Source organism: Oryctolagus cuniculus, chromosome 10 (assembly GCF_051225735.1).
Source record: "Oryctolagus cuniculus isolate XC-2025 breed Fujian yellow rabbit chromosome 10, ASM5122573v1, whole genome shotgun sequence".
NCBI lineage: Eukaryota > Metazoa > Chordata > Mammalia > Lagomorpha > Leporidae > Oryctolagus > Oryctolagus cuniculus.
In genome coordinates this window covers 94873594-94892577 of record NC_142876.1, presented here as the reverse complement: position 1 = coordinate 94892577, position 18984 = coordinate 94873594, and the positions used below count along the sequence as shown (strand labels likewise).

Sequence of the window (18984 nt, the reverse complement as noted above, 5' to 3'; positions counted from 1 at the left end):
TCTCTCCTCCTCTATCTGTAACTCTGTCTTTGAAATAAATAAAAAATAAGTATTTAAGAAAAAAGAGGGCTGGCACCACAGCTCACTAGGCTAATCCTTCACCTGCAGTGCCAGCACCCCGGGTTCTAGTCCTGGTTGGGGTGCCGGATTCTGTCCTGGTTGCTCCTCTTCCATTCCAGCTCTCTGCTGTGGCCCAGGAAGGCAGTGGAGGATGACCCAAGTGCTTGGGCCCTGCACCCGCATGGAAGACCAGGAGGACGCACCTGGCTCCTGGCTTCAGATCGGCACAGCGCGTTGGTCATAGCGGCCATTTGGGGGGTGAATCAACAGAAAAAGGAAGACCTTTCTCTCTGTCTCTCTCACTGTCTAACTCTGCCTGTCAAAAAAAAAAAAAAAAATATATATATATATATATATACACACACACACACACCTGGGGCCAGTGCTATGGCTTAGCGGGTAAAGCTGATGCCTGCAGCGCCAGCATCCTTTATGGGCAACACTGTGAGCCCTGGCTGCTTCTCTTCTGATCCAGCTCTCTGCTATGGCCTGGGAAGGCAATGGAAGATAATCCAATTTCTTGGGCTCCCATACATGGGAGACCCATAAGAAGCTCCTGGCTCCTGATTTTGGATGAACACAGCTCCGGCCATTGCTGCCATTTGGGGAGTGAACTAACAGATGGAAGACCTCTCTTTCTTTTATGTCTGCCTCTGCCTCTGGCTCTCTGTGACTTGGCCTTTCAAATAAACAATTAAATAAATAAATAAATAAAATGGGGCGCCAGGTACTAGTCCCCGTTGCTCCTCTTTCAGTTCAGCTCTCTGCTGTGGCCCGGGAAGGCAGCAGAGGATGGCCCAAGTGCTTGGGTCCTTGCGTGGGAGACCGGGAGGAAGTACCCGGCTCCTGGCTTCAGATCGGTGCAGCGCCAGCTGTAGTGGCCATTTGGGGAGTGAACCAACAGAAGGAAGACCTTTCTCTCTGTCTCTCTCTCACTGTCTATAACTCTCTCTCTCTGTCTCTCTCTCTCACTGTCTAACTCTGTTGGAAAAAAATAAAAAATAAATAGATAAATCTTTAAAAAGAGAGAGAGAGAGAGAGAATATACCCTTAGTCGGTAAGAGAATCTTTAAAAGCAAGAAAGATCTCCATGAGGCAAGGGTAATGGTTACCTGTGCAGGAACTCAAGAGACTGTAATTGGGGAAGGAGACACGGAATTTCTAGGGTAGTCTCTTGACGTGGGTGACAGTGACCTGTGCATATGCTGATTAAGCTGTAAATTTATGTTTCATAACACTTCCAGTACCTGTATGATATTTCACAATAAATTTGTTGAAGAACCAATCATCATTGTCTGCCCATCTAATTCAGCCTTCTTTTCAGGAGCATCAGAGCACTGTGGTCTATGCAGCTGGATCTGCCTTGCTGTACTCTGTCTGCTTGAGTCATAATCCTAGTGTGGACTGAGAAGCAGGGAGGTGGAAGAGGGGTGGAGAGTTGAACCTGCCATCAACAACTGTCTAACCTCTCCATCCCTGTCTCAAGGGACATTCCCAGGGCTAGCCCCTGTCTTGTATAGTATAACTTTTGAGGGTTGAAAACAAAGAAGAGGGGAAGAAGAGGTCTACTATTAGCACAAGAAACAGACACAAAGAGAAATGTCACGTGGACCATACCTACAACACAAAATGCCAGGATGCAATGCGTGCTCTGGAAGCAGGCATATGACCCAAGGGGCATGAGCAAAAGCCCTAAAATGCACACTAGGATATCAGGAGCAAGAAATACTTTTCTTCCTGAAGCTGTCAAGCTGAAAAGATGGGCTAAGTGGCTTCAGGAGGCTACTTTCACAGCCATGTGGAGGAAGCCTGTCTTGACAGGGCAGCATGGCTGAGAGCTGGAGAGAGATCCAGCAAGGGCGTGAAAATGGTGCCTTCCACCAAGAGGAGTTGAGGCCACAGAAGGCAGAGAAGGGGTTTTAGAAGCCTGGAGTCCCCAGTTACACCCCTGACACCACAAGCTCTATAGCTCAGCCTCAACCTGTCCTTTTCAGTTACAAGAAGACAGTATGGGTCAGGTCTTGCACTCAATTCTAGTAACAGAAAGATAAATACCGTGAAGGTCTTCCTCTTCAGGATGTCATAGTTTAATCAGGAAAACAGAGGCATCAACAGACTCTGGCACAGCACTATGGGAGTATACAGAGCTGTCGCACCTTAACCAGGCTAGAGAAGGAAAGAGAAGGGTAGGGAAGAGATTCACAGGAGGTGTACTATGAGCTGAACCTTCAAGAAAGCTTTGGATTAATCAGAGAAAAGGGAGCAGAAAGGGTAGTCCTGGCAACAAGGGCATCTGGGAGCTAAGGTGTGGAGGTAAGAAATTGGTGGGGGGATACTCAGAACACTTTGGTATTTTAACGAGGTATGGCTGGCAAGAGAAGCCAGGAAGATGGGTCACAAAGCAGCTGACAGCCACTTAATGGAGCTTGGACTTAGTCATGCTGGCAAAAGGAGCCTTTGAAAAGCTTTCATCAGGGGAAGGATTTCATCAGGGGTCCACTTCCCTTTTAGGAAGATCAAGGAGACACTATCCAAGGCCACTGGCAACCTACAGGAAGCCATCTTTCTCTCTCTCTCTCCTCATCCACTCTCCATACGCTGAGTGTCTTCAGCCAGTAATGTTTATTTCTTGCATTTGTCACCCTATGGTGTAAGCAGAAGGGAGGGCATCAGCTGATCACAAGAGCATCAGACCAGCTGTCCTGCAAGCTGGGTTCAAATCCTGCTCTGGCTCTGCAACTGCCTGGCTCTGGACCCACACCAAGCTGCCACCAAAACTGTAACCCCATCTTCTTCATGGGAGAGAGAGAGATCTTTCTCCTGCCTGTTTCCTCCCCAAATGGCCACAACAACCAGGGCTGGACCAGGTTGACACCAGAAGCCTGGAACTCCCAACTGGGTTTCCCACATGTGTGGCAGGGGCCCAAATGCTTGGGTCATTTTCCTCTACTTTTCCAGGAGCATTAACAGGAAGCTGAGTTGGAAGTGGAGCAGCAGCTTGAAACAGTGCTCATCAAAGACTGGGGCTTAACCCACTGTGCCACAAAGCTAGCCCCTTTTTGTTCTCTTCTTAGTTACAAACACATCAATCCTATGATTCAGTAAATATCTACAAACATGATATCTAAGCCATGTTAAGATAAAGTAACAAGGATGCCTCACACATGTATAGTATTATCTGCTGTTATTTTGCAGGTAATCTGTTTTGACATTATTCTATTCTCTCTGATAAGGGCAGCAATAAATGGTACCATTATAAAGATATATCATGATATACTGATGCCCTATATTTAGTTCAAAATGAAAACAGTTCTTAAAAATGTTGAAAATACAGGCTAAGAAAGAACACAGACACCAAGACAAAATTTTCCACAGGTAATAAAGCACTGGTACCTCAATAAAGTTTCAAATTCCCTTCAGACAAAGATGTTGCAAAAGTTTCAAGAAACTAGGTAGCAATACTGCTTTAAGATGAATTTAATGGGGGAGTCACTGAGGTATTTTTCTTTTTCTAACTAATTTACAGAGCATATTTTCTAGCATTATTAATTGCCTTGAGAAAAGTTTTCCTTGTAATGGTGTGCATAATACTCTGACAATTGCCCACAAGGTGGCACCAAACTCATATCTGGAAGACAACCAAAGGCCTTTTTTCAAATCATAAAACACACGTTCCAGATACTACAACACAAAGCTTCCTTTATAGCTTCTCCCCAACAACGAACCAGTTTTATAGATATCAGCATTTCCTTTTCTCTGGTTCCAAGTGAAAACTTATTGCCACCTACAAGAAAACTTTAAAAGAGGAGAGATTTCCTCTCAAGATAGACCTGTGCTACTTCTGAGCCCAGTTTTCACCAGTAAAAGAAAAAAATGTATAAGCCTAAAAATAAATGTCCCACTTCTTGGGACATAAAATTAAAAAAAGTCCTGGAACTAATTTAGCATACCCAAAAGTTGATCATTTTTCTTTGGTTTTGGATTTTATTTGATTGCGCTTAAATGAGCAGGTGTAAATCTTTAAAGAATGAGTGTTATTTAAGAATTGAAATAGATTTGCAATTAATACTTAATGGGAACAGGTCATGGTTATTTTAAAAGAATCAGATCTATTATTGGAGCCCTTCTCCTTACAACCAGCCTCCACTGTCCTTCCATTATACAAAGGCTGTTAGACAGCAAGGCAGGCCAGGCTGGCACAGAGTGCTAAGAACCTACAATGAAAGCCACTCTGGTAGCAGACACAATGCCTCACTGTTGGCTTAGGTGATACTTCTGCCAATTAAAAGTGGAGAACACTGGGCCCAAGCCCCTGGGAGCTGGGCCTTTCATTATGAAAAAGCAGAGGTTTCTGTGCAGAACAATCATTTTCCTCAAAGGGCCTGGCTTCCTGTTAGCACGGGGAGAAAGTCACCTGTTAGGATGGCAAGTTGTGCCCATTTGCAACACTCATCACAGATAAGAGTAATCCTCTGTGAAGCCTGGTGTCCTGGGCTCATAAACTATTGATGGGGGAAAAAATCCAAAAGGTTAAAAAGACAAAAAGATCCCATTCTGAGATGACCAAACTACCTCCCACCAGGCATCACCTCACCACACCTAAGAAAGTTCTAGAATTCTGTTAGCAATCCCTACGTCATTCGTTCAGCCTCCAGAACATCATTCCACCAAGGAAAACACTCGCTGACTGTGATCCCTTGGCTTCTAATTATTTGTGCTTTCCCAAAGCACAGGGTCAACTTTCAGTTCACTTATTCCTGCTTCCTATGCAAGGCATCTCCTACCCCTAGACCACATGCAGAAGGTTCAAGATCTCAGGGACAAGGTGCTCCAGGGGAGCTTGTGAAAGTGATTTCTGCAGCCCCTGTTTCCCACAGGAGCAGATACCACCACAGGCTGGCTGGAGAGGCAAGATGTGGTCACATTCACAATGACCTTAGGACTTGCTCATTTGTCACCCTGCACTCTGCAAAGCTGCAGTGCCATCCCTGCCACCCCTCTCCCATCAGGCTACACAGAGAACACAGAATCTAGCTTCTAGGAGTCACAGTTCTCTTGCAAGCAGTGCGAGCTCAGAGCAACCAGGCTGACATTTTAGATCAAATGCCCCTCATCATTTTTAAAATGCTGCATAAGCCCTTTCTCTTTTTTATGATTTACTTATTTATTTGCTTGAAAGTCAGAATTAAAGGGAGACCAACAGCCAGAGCTGGGTCGGCCAAAGCCAGGAGCTACCACCAAGTCTCCCAAATGGGTGGCAGGGGCCCAAACATTTTGGCCATCTTGTGCTACTTCTCCCAGGATAACAGCAGGGAGCTGGATCAGTAGTAAAACAGGACTCCAACTGGCACCCATATGGGATGCTGGTGTTGCCTGTGGAGGCTTCACTCACAACATCACTGCATCGATCCCATGCACAAGCTCCTTCTTACTCTGGTGTTTAAGTCAACAGTATTACTTAGAATTTAGAATGAATTCATAAAATAAAGCATGGTGCTCAAAGAAACCCCTAACACTTCATTCACTAAGCACTGTGAGAACAGCAAGACTATAGCAGGAGAGTGGTATGATAAAATTTTAGTGCAGCAATTATAACAAACATCCTTAGTGATGGAGTTTTTCACATTTGCCATATTCAGGCTCTTGGGCTGGGCACTTATCAATTTCCACTTAAAAACAGATTCCATGAGGTGGGTTTTGGCCAAACAATTAGTATGCCTGTGTACTGAATTCAATCCTCAGCTCTGGCTCCTGATTCCAGTTCCAGCAAATACAGACCCTGGGAAGGAGCAGTGATGGCTCAAGGAGTTGGGTTTCTGCTGCCCACATGGGAGATCAGTGATGAACTCCTTATACCCTCCCATCTTGTACCATGATCCCATAACTGTGAACTTCCAAAGGACAAATGGCAAATCCTGAGTGTGTCACATATATCACCAGACTGAACATGGAGGTTAAACAGTCTGGCTCTGACCTCAGAGAACTTGAATAGCAGAGTGGAGCTGTCTCAGGCTTCTGAGAAGTATGTGTCGAGTACTGCTGAGGAGGGAGGCATTACTCAACCATGCATTCTAGACCTCACCCTTTTCAAAACAAGCCTTAATTGAAGAAAGAGGAGTACAATGGGACACACAAATGAATAGAGTAGAAGTCATTAAGTATCTGTGAAATTATCTGTGGGCTGAGGAAGTGATGTTTCAGACAAGCATTGTCTTTTAGCTCATGGAGGAAAATAAGTTCTCCGGGAAAGGACCTTTTATTCTGCTGAAATGCAAACCCCTTGGTCTGTCTGAATGATCTTCCCTCCATCCTCACACAAGCCATGGCTGACCACAGCCCTGGCTTTTGAACTTCAACTCATCTATAGGAATCACCAGACCATCCTAAGCTCTCCCACCATCACGTTGAGTGTCCCTTCTCCCTCTACCAGGTCCATTTGGATTTATCCTTAAGGAACCATCTCCTTTGGGCTGAGGATTTGAGACGGTCCCCTAAAGACTCCTGTGTTGAAATCTTGGTCCCCAGTGCTGCAAAGCTGGGAAGGGGTGGAGCCTATCCAGAGAGGTTGGTTGACTGGGGTGAGCACCTGTCTGAGATGTGATTAATGTTATTTCAGAACCTTGGTTAGTTCCCTCAGTTAGTTACAGAAGAAGCAGACCCGGCCCCTGAATCTTGCTTTCCTGTCTCTCCACATGACTGTTCTCCCTGCTCACATGCACTCCCACCACAATGCCATTTGTCATGTTGTGACAAGGCCAGGGGTGGTCCTCACCAGACACTGATGGCCATGCTGTTTGGAATTCCCAGCCATCAAAACAATGAGCCAAATAAACATCTTTAATGTATAAGTTATCAGTCTCAGATATTTTATTATAGCAACAGAAAATGGACTAATATGGGCAGCCTTCCAAAACACTCTCTCCCCCATCTGTCTGTCTGTCTCTCTCTCTCTCTCTCACACACACACACACACACACACCAGGCTCTGTTAAAAGTTCCACAGCTAACATTTCCCGACTAACATACAAACTCCACAATGGCAGGAACTTTGGTCTGGTAATCCTTGTGTCCCCAGGGCCTGCAAAATAATAAGCACTTTAATAAATATCAAATTACAGAATTTTCATTTTTAGATAACTTGGCTTCCTCCCCCAAAAGATCATAGGCTCACAGAAGGCCAGAAGTGTCTGATTTCCCATAAGCATCCCAGGAACGTTCAGGGAATAAATAAGCAGCAAACTTACAAGACCACAGAACAGAGCTGTGCACGTGAAATAATTGGTCGATACTATACAACTGGGTTTTCCTAATCATAAATTTCTGTCCTTCACAAAGTCTTGCCCTTGTTAGCTTCCTAAATTCTATTTGCATTCTGAAGACACACTATAATGCCAGACTGAAGCATTCAATGATAAACAAAGAAAGGCTGACTTATTTCAATAATCCTTTCTTCTGAAATTTCACATCCCTTTCACCCCAGAGAACACACTGCACACAGCCGGGGTCCTCACCCAACTTCGCCTGTGTTCCTAGGACTTATCAGGGTAAACGGGAAGAAGGGTATTTCAAATATCATATTAAATAAACTACCCTCTTACATTTGTAAAATACATCGGATTTCATTGCTCATATTTCCTGGATAAAATGGAAAGAAGAAAAGCAAAGAAAACACTATGAGAAAGAGGCCTGAGACCTCCCAGTATGCCTAATAACCTACTTGAGACTCTTAGCCCTAGGCCACAATCAGGTCCCCACGGCCCTGGCAAGCCTCCCTTTCCCCTCCTCCTTCTCCACCCTCCATGATTAGCCCTCTGAGGAAGCCTGACAGCAATATGTGGTCAGCTGAGCACAAAGCTCACAGTTACTGTAACCAAGGGTCCCACTGCCTGTCTCTAATAAATGCCTTCACTGAGGCTCAGGGTGAAAAGCCAGGAGCTGCTCCTCACCTCATTCTCCACCCCTCACTCCCATCCAGCCCTAAAATCTCAAGGAGTGACAAGGAAAACACATCTCCTTTAATAAAAGATAGGCCCTGCTCCCAACATATAATGCATTTACTATGAGAAAAAATTTCAGTTATTCTCTCCATAAGGTTTTTTCTGTTAGCAAGCCACCCTATCTCATCATTAACTCCAAGCAACTAAAACACTGGAACTGGAGCATTTCCTCTAATGGAACATTAGTTGGTTCTACCATGCCCTAGTGACAGTGGGTCATTCACTCAACAATGACTGAGTGCCTACTGTGTGCCAAGTCATGACCCCTGGGCCTCTACTCATCTATCAGGTGTCTCAAGGATAAGGATATTTTCCAAAGTTCCACACCCAGCTCCCATTACACAAAAAACTGGAGAGATGTACAGCAAATCCTTGTTGGATGTGTTGATGAAAAGCAAATGCACTAGTTGCCAATTTGTTTGTTGATGCTCATCAAGGCCTCTTACAGCACCAAGCCACACTGCGAGAATCCTGTTTACATTCCCTGTAAACAATGAAGTTTGCATAAAGGACTGTCTTTAATGTGTTTTGAGCAATCATTTATCCAAAAGCTTTTTCTGAGTATCTGCTCCATGGCAGTCCCCAGAGATACCATACCAAAAAAGGAGAAGTACAGCCCTTCAGCCTAGTTGGAAAGGCAAGCCTTCAGGATTCTCTTTAATTAATTAACGTATTTTTATTTACATTATTTTCAAGTCACAAACCATAATTTCATTACATTTATGGCGTACAATGTGATGTCTTGATATATGTATACCATGTGGAATGATTAAATCACACTAATTATCATAATCACCACCTCATTTACTTGATGTTTTTTCTGGCAAGACATTTGGAATTCACTCTCATAGTTATTATGAAATACACACTGCATTCTTATTGACTCCAGTCACCCTGCTCTGCAACAGATCTCAAAACTTATTCCTCCTGTCTACCTGAAACTTGATACCTTCTGACCAATAACTCCCTATTCTTTGTCTCCTACTCCCTTCCTGATCCTGGCAATCACTGCTCTACTCTTTATTGCCGTGAATCTAACATGTGTTAGATTCTACACGTAAATGAGACTATGCATTATCTGTCTATCTGTGTCTGGTTTATTTCACTCACCCTAATGTGTTTAGCATCCATGTTGTCCCAGATGACAGAACATTGGTCTTTTTTTAAGACTGGATAGTATTCCATTGTGTATATACACCACATTTTCTTTGTCCATTCATTCGTTGATGTATACACTTGAGTTCATTTCACATCTTGGCTATTATAAACAATGCTGCAATGAACACAAGAGTGCAAATATTGTTGGAAGGGCAAGCATATGGCCAAATATCAACTGGAGAAGTTGCAGGTCTCTAAAAGTAAAATATAAATGCTATGGTTTGCTCAGCTTGTTCGTTGGAACAATTGAGGCAAGAAAATAGTGGATTTATGAAGACTTTGATTTGTGCAGTGAAAGAGAAAACAGCACTGGGAAACTTCAAGGGTGGAATGAGAATGCCTACCTCAAAAATCGATGAGATGTTCACATAAAGAGAAAGACTTCTAGGTAGGGAGAGTGAAAGACAGCAATTTAACAGGAAAAATGTGTGTGTGTGTGTGTGTGTGTGTGTGTAGCCAGAAACTACTAGCAGGGATCAGCTGGGAGGTTTTACAGTAGGCTTATGTGTGAGAGTCACAAAAAGAGAATCAGCACAGTACCACCTTATAGATAATTTTACACACACACACACACACACACACACAGAGAGAGAGAGAGAGAGAGAGAGAGAGAGAAGAATATTATGGCACAGCTGAGCAAACACATGAGTGTTACTGGTAAGCAGATATCACAGAGTGTAGAGAATTTAATAGGTCCAAGGGCCCTGAGCAGCATGTACCACTTCACACCCCACCTGTTGGCTGTGTCAGACCATGGGGAGAAGAAAGTAACCTAGCACAGACTGCAAAGTCTCTCTGTCTTTACTGACTTTACTGTTTTGGAGACCCACTCCTTGCCCTACTCATGGAAGCCAAAATAACTCAAAGGGACACCACCCGAGAAAACTAATTAATGGGGCTGGCATTGTAGTGTGGCAGGTTAAGCCACCACCTGTGATGCCAGCATCCCATATGGGTACTGGTTAGAGACCCAGATGCTCCCTTTCTGATTCAGCTCTCTCCTAATGTGCCTGGGAAAGCATAGAAGATGGCCCAAGTGCTTGAGCCCCTGACACACACATGGGAGACCTGGAAAAAGCTTCCAGCCCTTGGTTTCAGTCTGGCCCAGCCCTAGCAATTGCAGCCATCTGGGGATTGAACCAGAGGATGGAACATCTCTTTCTATGTGTCGCTCCTTCCCTCTCTATAACTCTGCCCTTCAAATAAATTTTTTAAAAAACTTTGAAAAGGAAACACTAAGTCATAAGAATGTTTTTAAGGCCTTTTATACAGTGTCCCCATTTGTTTAGTCTTTTATGTTACTCAAAATCCCTAAGGATCCAGTGCAACACAATGAAGAACAGACACACTCTGCATATTAAACGAGCTGGTCTTTCTGAATTTGCGAACCTATTTTTAGAGACTAAAATGTGGTCTCCATGGTGTTTTATTAGCTCCTACTTGCCAATAGGGATATTTTAAAAGCTGATGTTGGCCAATTCAATTGGATTATTAAAATAAGATCATGATAACAAAAAATAAAGTTTTCACTACTGATTAAAGAGCATTTTAGTCACCTGTCACCTAACTCTTTCTTAAAATAATAGTTCCTATGATTCTTAAACTATATGTCATCCTCCCTTCAAAAAGATTAAACTTGCCTTGTCATTTTTTTTATTAAAACATACGTGGGGCCCGTATCATGCCACAGCAAGCCAAGCTGCTGCTTGCAATGCCAGCAACACATACTGGAATATGGATTCAAGTCCTGGTTGCTCTTCTGATCCAGCCCCCTGCTAATGCACATGGGAAGGCAGCAGAGGATGGTCCAGGTGCTCAGGCCCTTGCCAATCACTTAGGAGATCAGGATGGAGTTCCTGGTTCCTGGCTTCAACTTGGCACAGACCTGGCTATTGTGGACATTTGGGGAGTGAACCAATGGATGGAAATGCTTGCTCGCTCTCTCTCTCTCTCTCTCTCTCTCTCCTTCCCCCACTTACTCCCTCCCTACCCCCCTCTACTGTTCTGCCTTTCAAATAAAGCGATAAAAATAAATCTTTAAAAATACTCTTCCTAGTTTGTTTGTGTTTTTTTGTGCAAATTGTTGAACTCTTAATATACAGTTGGTCTTCTGTGTATAAAGTTAATTGAAAATGGATCATAGTGGAGAATAGGACTGGGAATGGGAGAGGGAGGAGGAGGGCAGGTGGGAGTGTGGGTAGGAGGGCGGGTATGATGGGAAGAATCACTGTATTCCTAAAGTTGTACTTATGAAATGCATGAAGTTTGCATTCCTTAAATAAAAGGCTTCTTTGGGGAAAAAATTCAAAAGCGATATAGGGCCAGTGCTGTGGCGTAGCGGGTAAAGCCGCCGCCTGCAGTGCTGGCATCCCATATGGGCACCAGTTTGAGTCTGGCCGCTCCACTTCCAATATAGCTCTCTGCTATGGCCTGGGAAAGCAGTGGAAGATGGCCCAAGTCCTTGGGCCCCTGCACCGGCGTGGGAGACCCAGAAGAAGCTCCTGGCTCCTGGCTTCAGATCAGCACAGCTCCGGCTGTTGCGGCCATTTGGGGAGTGAACCAGCAGATGGAAAATCTCTCTGCATCTCTCTCTCTCTCTCTCTCTCTGCCTCTCCTTCTCTCTGTGTGTAACTCCGACTTTCAAATAAATAAATCTTTAAAAAATAAAAAAGTGATATAAACCATTCATTGAACAATTACAATGACCTATGTGCTAGATGTTCTGTGAATTAACTGTGAGAAAAGGGAAACAAAATTCAGACACTGACCTCAAGAAGATGACACTCTAGTAAGATAGTATGACAATCAGGCCCAGAAGCAATTCTAATTACTAAATTAATATAGGCAAACAAGTTTGTCCAACAAAGAATGCTGAGAAATACACAGGCTTGTCTAAGTGAGTGCATTTGGGAAAATGAGAAAGAGTTCCTAGAGAAGAATGCCCTCAAGCTAAAACTTACACACAAAGAGAGACTGACAGGCAGACAGACAGAAAGGTGCTCCAGGGAAGACGGTACTACAAGTCAGTCAATAAGAAGAGTTGGCCCAGAGGGTGTGCTGGGGAAAGTGGATGGATGGAGGGGGAGATAATCAATGCTGTGTGAACATTGTATTGGTCAGGCTAGATCAGGAAAAGCCACCAGGATAACATCCCACCCCCAAATCTCAATGGTTTAAGCTACAAAGACTAAATTCTCACTCTCCCTTCAAGTCTACGATGTCTCAGGAGGCCTTCCTCTGACACATCAAGCTGCCAAAGGAAGGTTTGCACCCACAGTAGGAACTCTGGGGAGAAGACAGAACCCAAGAAGATTTGTGAGAAATGAAGGGACAGAATCCAGTTTAGGTATCCTATAGGAGATGGTGTACATTGGGGTAAGATTTCAAAAACAGCAAGTGGTTCAAAAATAATAGTGCATGTAAGCGGTTAGACTCCTTGAAATCAATAGTAGTAGGAGTCAACAGGGTAGTATAATGCAAGCAGGATGAAGGAGACAGAGGTAAGAGAGAGAATAATTGACTGGATACCAGGAGCAAGAGAAAGAAAACAGTAATTCCCGGGTTTCCAGCAAGCACATTTACAGCAGTGCCATTCTCTGAGCTAAGGCACAAGAGGTAGCACACAGGGGAAGATAATAAATTCTGTATGTGAAGGCTAGATTAGGATTAACTATGGTAACAAGCAACCTGAAAATCTCAGTGATTTTAAGCAAACAAGAATAAATTCTCACTCACAATACATTCCTGTGGTGTCTCAGGAGGCCTCCCTCCGGGCCAAGCTGAGAGAGGCCAAAGCAGAAGGAAGTGCCGAAGAGTCACACCCTGATAATGGAACACTGTGACCTAGAAGCGGCACCTAATGCTTCCACTCAAAGTCCGCCGGCCAGAAACAAGCTTACAATTGTGCCCAACTTCAAGGGGACAAGGAAGCTGCAGTTCTAGAAGTAAACTAGAAACAGCGCCAGAAGTCAGTGGCCAGCAGCAGCATCCATCAAAGACGCATTAAGTCTGAAGTACTAGAACAGAGTAACTACGCAGTTATTGAAAGTTCAGGTGAGCTGGGATCCTTGTACCATTGCAAAGTGATATTGGTCTCTTCAACTGCAGGCTTGATACACCCACTTTCCCAGGAGGCACTTGGGATCAGGGCACATGCTAAGATCCTACCCTGTTTGTATATCCCATTAAGGTATTGCCCTCACCCTCATAAAAGAGCCAGACAGCAGGGGAGAGATCTCTTTTTGCCATGCACCACACTTAGAGATACTGCTCTCATTTTCTGTCTTTCATGAGCAACCATAATGGGTATTTCTCCATGGAGGGCAGTGGCACACACTCACAAATGAATGTATGTTTATTCTCTAATGGTTCAATTTATGTTTATTCCCTTACTGTTCAATAAATCCTGTTCCTATTTGTACATGTTACTAGTCTCTGCCTAGAATTTTTATCTCTGTGTGAGATAAGAAGCTGGATTGTAAACTAATATGCTCATGCCCACATCAGCACCGGCAGAGCAAATACCTGCAGGCATGCCACCCTGGAAGATCATCATTGGTGCAGGCTAGGGCCCAGGGAATGCATCAGTGTGGGACACACACACACACTGAGGAACTGCCAGAGCCACTGTGGAACTTCTAGCCCTTGCTGCATCTGTGTGAAAGCGCATCTCAGAGGGTTAGCAGATTTGCCCGTGGTCACGGAGCAGCACACACATGGTGGGACCCAGAAGAAAGACAATCCTGCGTGCTTAGTTTTTACAGAATTACTTTTCTAAAAATATGTCACAGTCCTCTGTTTAAAATCAAAACTACAGAAAAACTAAATTTTACACTACTGAAGGGATCTTCAAGCATTTCTAGTAAATGAATGAGTGTGGCTATATTTCAATAAAACTTCATTTACAAAAATGGGCAGTGGGCCATAGCTGACACATAGGCTGCAGTTTGTCAGCCCCTACAGAATGCGGTAAAATCAGTTCAGAGCAGCAGTACCTTGGCATATACTATGAAGACATTAGAAATTGACCCTGAAGTTGGAAACTGGTATTGTACATGAAGGAAACCTGGAGACTGCCAGAACAACAAATTCTTCTAAATCACATTTTTAAAACTGGAACCATGGGGCCAGTGTTGTGGCAGAGCCGTTAAGCCACCACCTGCTATGTGAACATCCCATACGGGTGCACCAGTTCGAGTCCTGGCTGCTCTGCTTCCTCATCAGTTCCCTGCTAATGCACCTGGGAAGGCAGCAGAAGACGATCCAAGTGCTTGGGCCCTTGCCACCAGTGTGGGAAACCTGGATGGAGTTCCTGGCTCTGGCCTGATCTAGCCCTGGCCATTGCAATCATTTGGGGAGTAAACCACAGCAGGCTTTGGAGGAAAGCTCTAAAACTGAAGGAGGGAGACAGCCTGTACCTTCCTATCTGATTCCTATTGGCTCTCTGATCTCTTGGGCGTGACCCAGCCAGGCTTTGTTCCAGTAGCACAGCTTTGGTGGTTGCTGCTTAATAGCTGAGTATTTCCAGAACTGCCTCATTAGTACCTGTCAGAGATCCCAATCCCTGCCTGCTTCTTCCTCAGATTTGGGTCCCAGCTCACAGCTATTTCTTGACTTCAGAAACTCCAGCACCAGCCAGGAAGCTCCACCTATCAGAGGTCTGGGTTCAAGGCCTTCAGATTCCTTCCACTGAGCTCAGAGGCTCAGTACCAGCTATCACTTTAGAGACAGGAATTCAGCCCTATGGGGCCCTTCTTACAAGCTTCTAAATCTTAATAATCCTAAACCCAGGAGTGGCAAATGCCTCCTGTAGTTGCTACTTTCATGGTAGCTTAGTGTTCTCTTGTTGCCTTCTCAGTTCTTCAATACTGGGTGTTATGGATTGAACTTGACTCCCCAGACTCCTGCAGATGTTTAAACCCCAAAATCTGATGTTAACAGTTAATCAATGAATGTGAATGGTTGATGGATATGGGTGGAGACTTGATCTAATTGTATTATCTAAGAGGTGGACCCAGTGGGAAGTCTTTGGGTTATCGAGAGCTCACTCTCCAAAGGTAGTTTTTGTGAGAGTGTTGGCTATTTAAGCTGAGTAAGCTTAGCTTATCACTCTGCTTCCTGGCTTCCATCTGGTTTTGCTGAACCCACACTCCCCCACTCCCAGTGTTGCTAATGGGCCACCCAATTTTGAACTGTGGACCTCCGAATTATAAGCCAAAATAAACCTTTCCCTTCTAGTGTAGTTCCTCTCAGGTACTTTAGTTAAGGTAATAAAAAGCTGACTCATGCACTGGGCTGATAACTTTTTAATATTAAATGCTCTCTGTTGAAATAATTGACACAGTTTCTGTCTCCTGACTCAACCCTTACTGATACAAACACAGATCAGCAATTCCAAAATGAGTCAAATTCTCATCTGTATTTCTTAAACACACTGCAGAGTGGACACAAGATTCTCAATTCGACTTAAAATCCCATCTGCTGCTCTCAAAACGACAGCTGTTCCCAGACCTGAGTCCTCAAGGGCCCCCTCTGTGGCCTCCCAAATACCTTCTACTTTTAGCTTTTCCTCCAGTCTCTTTTGTCTCCCTTCTCTCTTCCTTTCCAGTAATTCTCCATCACAAAAGCCTAACAACTAGTCTGCCAACAAGGATGAGCCTTGGGAGAGCCTGGGCTGCTTTCCTCCCACCAGAGATTATAAACTGAAATACCCTCCAGGGAAAGGCAGGAAATACAGGAGAGAACCCAACCATGCCTAAGAACTCTGGGATTCCAACATCATGTTTAGACTCCATTACTGCAACAACATGCAGCCTCAGCATCACAGAGAAACCAAATGGTGGGGCCATGAGGCACTGCAGAGTATATCCCCTGTCTAGCTGCCACAGCTTCAATTTTTCAAGGGAGAATACCCCAAAAAAATCAATATTTTTATGTAAAATTTCTAAGCATTTAAACCTTGACTCAATTTAACGACTTCTGCAGGTTAAATGAAACTTGCCCCCTTTTGCCGACATGCCCTACTTGCTGTTACTGCCCAATATCAACTCCAAATGCATCAACTATGAATGGTCCATTTTCCTAGCGAAGATTTGGTAATTAAAATTACTTATTTTTTAATATTTTATTTATTTATTTATGTATTTGAAAATCAGAATTAGAGAGAGAGAGAGGGATAAACAGACAAAGAGAGGGAGACAGAGAGAGATCTTCCATCCACTGGTATACTCCCCAGATGACCACAATGGCCAAGGCCGGGCCAGACTTAAGCCAAAAGGTTCTTCACGTCTTCTACATGGCTGGCAGGGGCCCAAGTATTTGAGCCTTCTTCTGTTGCTTTTCCTAGGCCATTAGCAGGCAGTTGGATCGGAAGTGGAGCAGCCAGGGCTTGAACCAGCACCCATTCAGGATGCCAGCCCTGTAGGAGGCAGCTTTACCCATGCTACCATACTAGCCCCTAATTAATAGTTATCTACAAAGGTTTGAGCAATACAGCAAACCAAAAGCAAATAGGATTATTTTCCCTACTAATTCTACAATTTACAACATAAAGGAAACAAATAAGGGGCACCAGAGTTGAGTAACAGAAGATCCTATCTGATTTAAACCACCTTCAGAGGGGTGGGTGTTTGGTACAGTAGTTCAGACTCACTTTGGGACATCAGCATCCTGTATCAGAGTGTCTAGGTTCAAGTCCCAGCTCTGCTTCAATTTCACCTTCCTGCTAATACAACCATGGAGGCAGTCCATGAAAGTTCAAACAGCTGGGTCCCTGCCTCCCATGTGGGAGGCTGGATTCCATTCCCAAGTTCCTTGCTTTAGCCTGGTCCAGCCCCAGCTGTTGCAGACACTTGGGGGAGGGAACCAGCAGATAGAATACCCACTCTGTACCTGTCTCTGTCTGTCTCTATGCCTCTTAAAAATTTTTTTTAAATTATTTTAAAACCCTCAAAATTTAGGATTCAAGTTTAAAAAAAATTACCAGATGAAAATAGCTCTCTAAAGCAAAGTTTATTTTAGAAGAAGGTGGTAATGTTACATTATTTTTTAAGCAATATTTACAGAACAGTTTGTTCTGGGGTTCTAAATGACACAAATAGAGTAGGCCTGGTACATACACACCAAAATGGTGACAGTGAAATTAGGGCTTGATCCCATGGTAAATTACCCTCTTGCTCATCTCACCAACACCTAAGGCTCTGAAAGAGGGAGGGCATCATTTGATGAAGCCGACCATTTGGGTTTGCAGAAGGGTACACACCCACTTACCTCTCCAGCCCCCTTGCACAATTACCCAATCTGCAAGAGAAAGGCACACTGGATCTATAATTACAAGACATGAACTGAAAATCCATGCCCTTTTAAAAGCTTAGCTACATTTCCCAACCACACTTTATCAGCTCTGAAGAGACTCCAGAACAATACGATGCCTGCCACCAGTCTAACGGTCCAGAATCCACCTGCTGGAGGGGAATGAAGCAATGCCACAATGCTAGAGTCTGGGGGCCTCAGGGCATGTCCTTTCTTAGTCCAACTTGCCACTGCTACCACTACAGAAGGAAAAAATTAAAATCTTCCACAGGCAAATGTTTTGCTTCACTTCATCAAAGGCTTATGGCCAACTACGGGAAGAACAGCCCTATCCGTTTTCTCCAAGAACCAGAAAAAAAAAAAGCCCTTCTGCAGAGTTCACGTGGTTGATAGAAAGGCCACAGCCCAAAGACTCCTTGGAGACCTATTGTATCTCCAGTCTTGACTCTTGCTTGACACAAAATTCCAACCAACCTATTTGATTATTTTAAAGTTCATAGATCAGATTCAGGAAATTTCAGTGTGCAGATAAATCAAAGACACTTGGAAAATAAAAGAACATTTCCTAGATTTTTCATAATATTTGTTTTCCATGAACTAATTGAAGACCCCTCACTGGCACTGATTTCAAATTTTTTTCACCAAAATAAACATCTTTTAATTCCATTTTTCCACAAACTTTTTCAAGCATCCTTGCACTGTAAAATATCAGAGTACATGATGGGGACACCAGTGCTAAAGAGAAAAGGAGAGATGTTAAAGAAATGAAGGGTTGGGGCTGGCATTGTCACCTAGCAGAAAAAGCCACCCCTGCAATGCCAGCCTCCCATACAGATCCTGGTTCATGTCCTGGCTGCTTCACTTCCTGTCCAGTTCCCTGCTAATGGCCTGGGGAAAGCAGCAGAAGATGACTCAAGTGTTTAAGCCCCTGCCACCCATGTAGGAGACCCGGATGAAGATGCTGGCTCCTGGCTTCAAACTGGCACAGCCCTGGCTGTTGTGGCTATCTGGGGAGTGAACCAGCAGATGGAAGATCTTTCTGTCTCTGTAACTCTGACTAGAAAGAAACAGAGAAAGAAAAGAAAGAGGAAGTAGAGGAGGAGGAGGAGGAGGAGGAAGAAGAAGAAAAGAAAAACAACTGAGAATGGAACTGGCACTCTGTGAATAAATAAATACAAGAATGCCAAGGGGCAGACATTTGGTACAACAGTTAAGATGCCACTTGGAGGGGCAGTGTTGTAGCCTAGCAGGTTGGGCTGACACCTGCAGCACTAACATCCTATATGGGTACCAGTTCATATCCCAGCTGGGCCACTTCCAATCCAGCCACCTGCTCTTAAGCCTGAGAAAATCAGCAGAAGATGGCCTAAGCATTTAGGCCCTTCAATCCACCTGAAAAATCTAGATGAAGCTCCTGGCTCCTGGCTTCAGCCTGGCTCAGCCATGGCCGTTGTGGCTA

At 44.1% G+C, this 18984-nt stretch overlaps 1 protein-coding gene and 1 long non-coding RNA gene across 22 annotated transcripts in view; both read right to left on the bottom strand.

Annotated features, from left to right (window-relative positions):
• The window catches only part of ERC2 (ELKS/RAB6-interacting/CAST family member 2), a 1012357-nt gene that overhangs the window by 857529 nt on the left and 135844 nt on the right, over positions 1-18984 (bottom strand). The window lies entirely within an intron of this gene.
• LOC149124347 (uncharacterized) overlaps positions 7002-18984 on the bottom strand; it is an 81410-nt gene continuing 69427 nt past the window's right edge. The window contains exons 2-3 of the long non-coding RNA XR_016214781.1: positions 9168-9330; positions 7002-7138 (exon numbers count right to left, since the gene is read on the bottom strand). This is a non-coding gene — a long non-coding RNA (uncharacterized LOC149124347). The remainder of the gene's footprint in view (positions 7139-9167; positions 9331-18984) is intronic.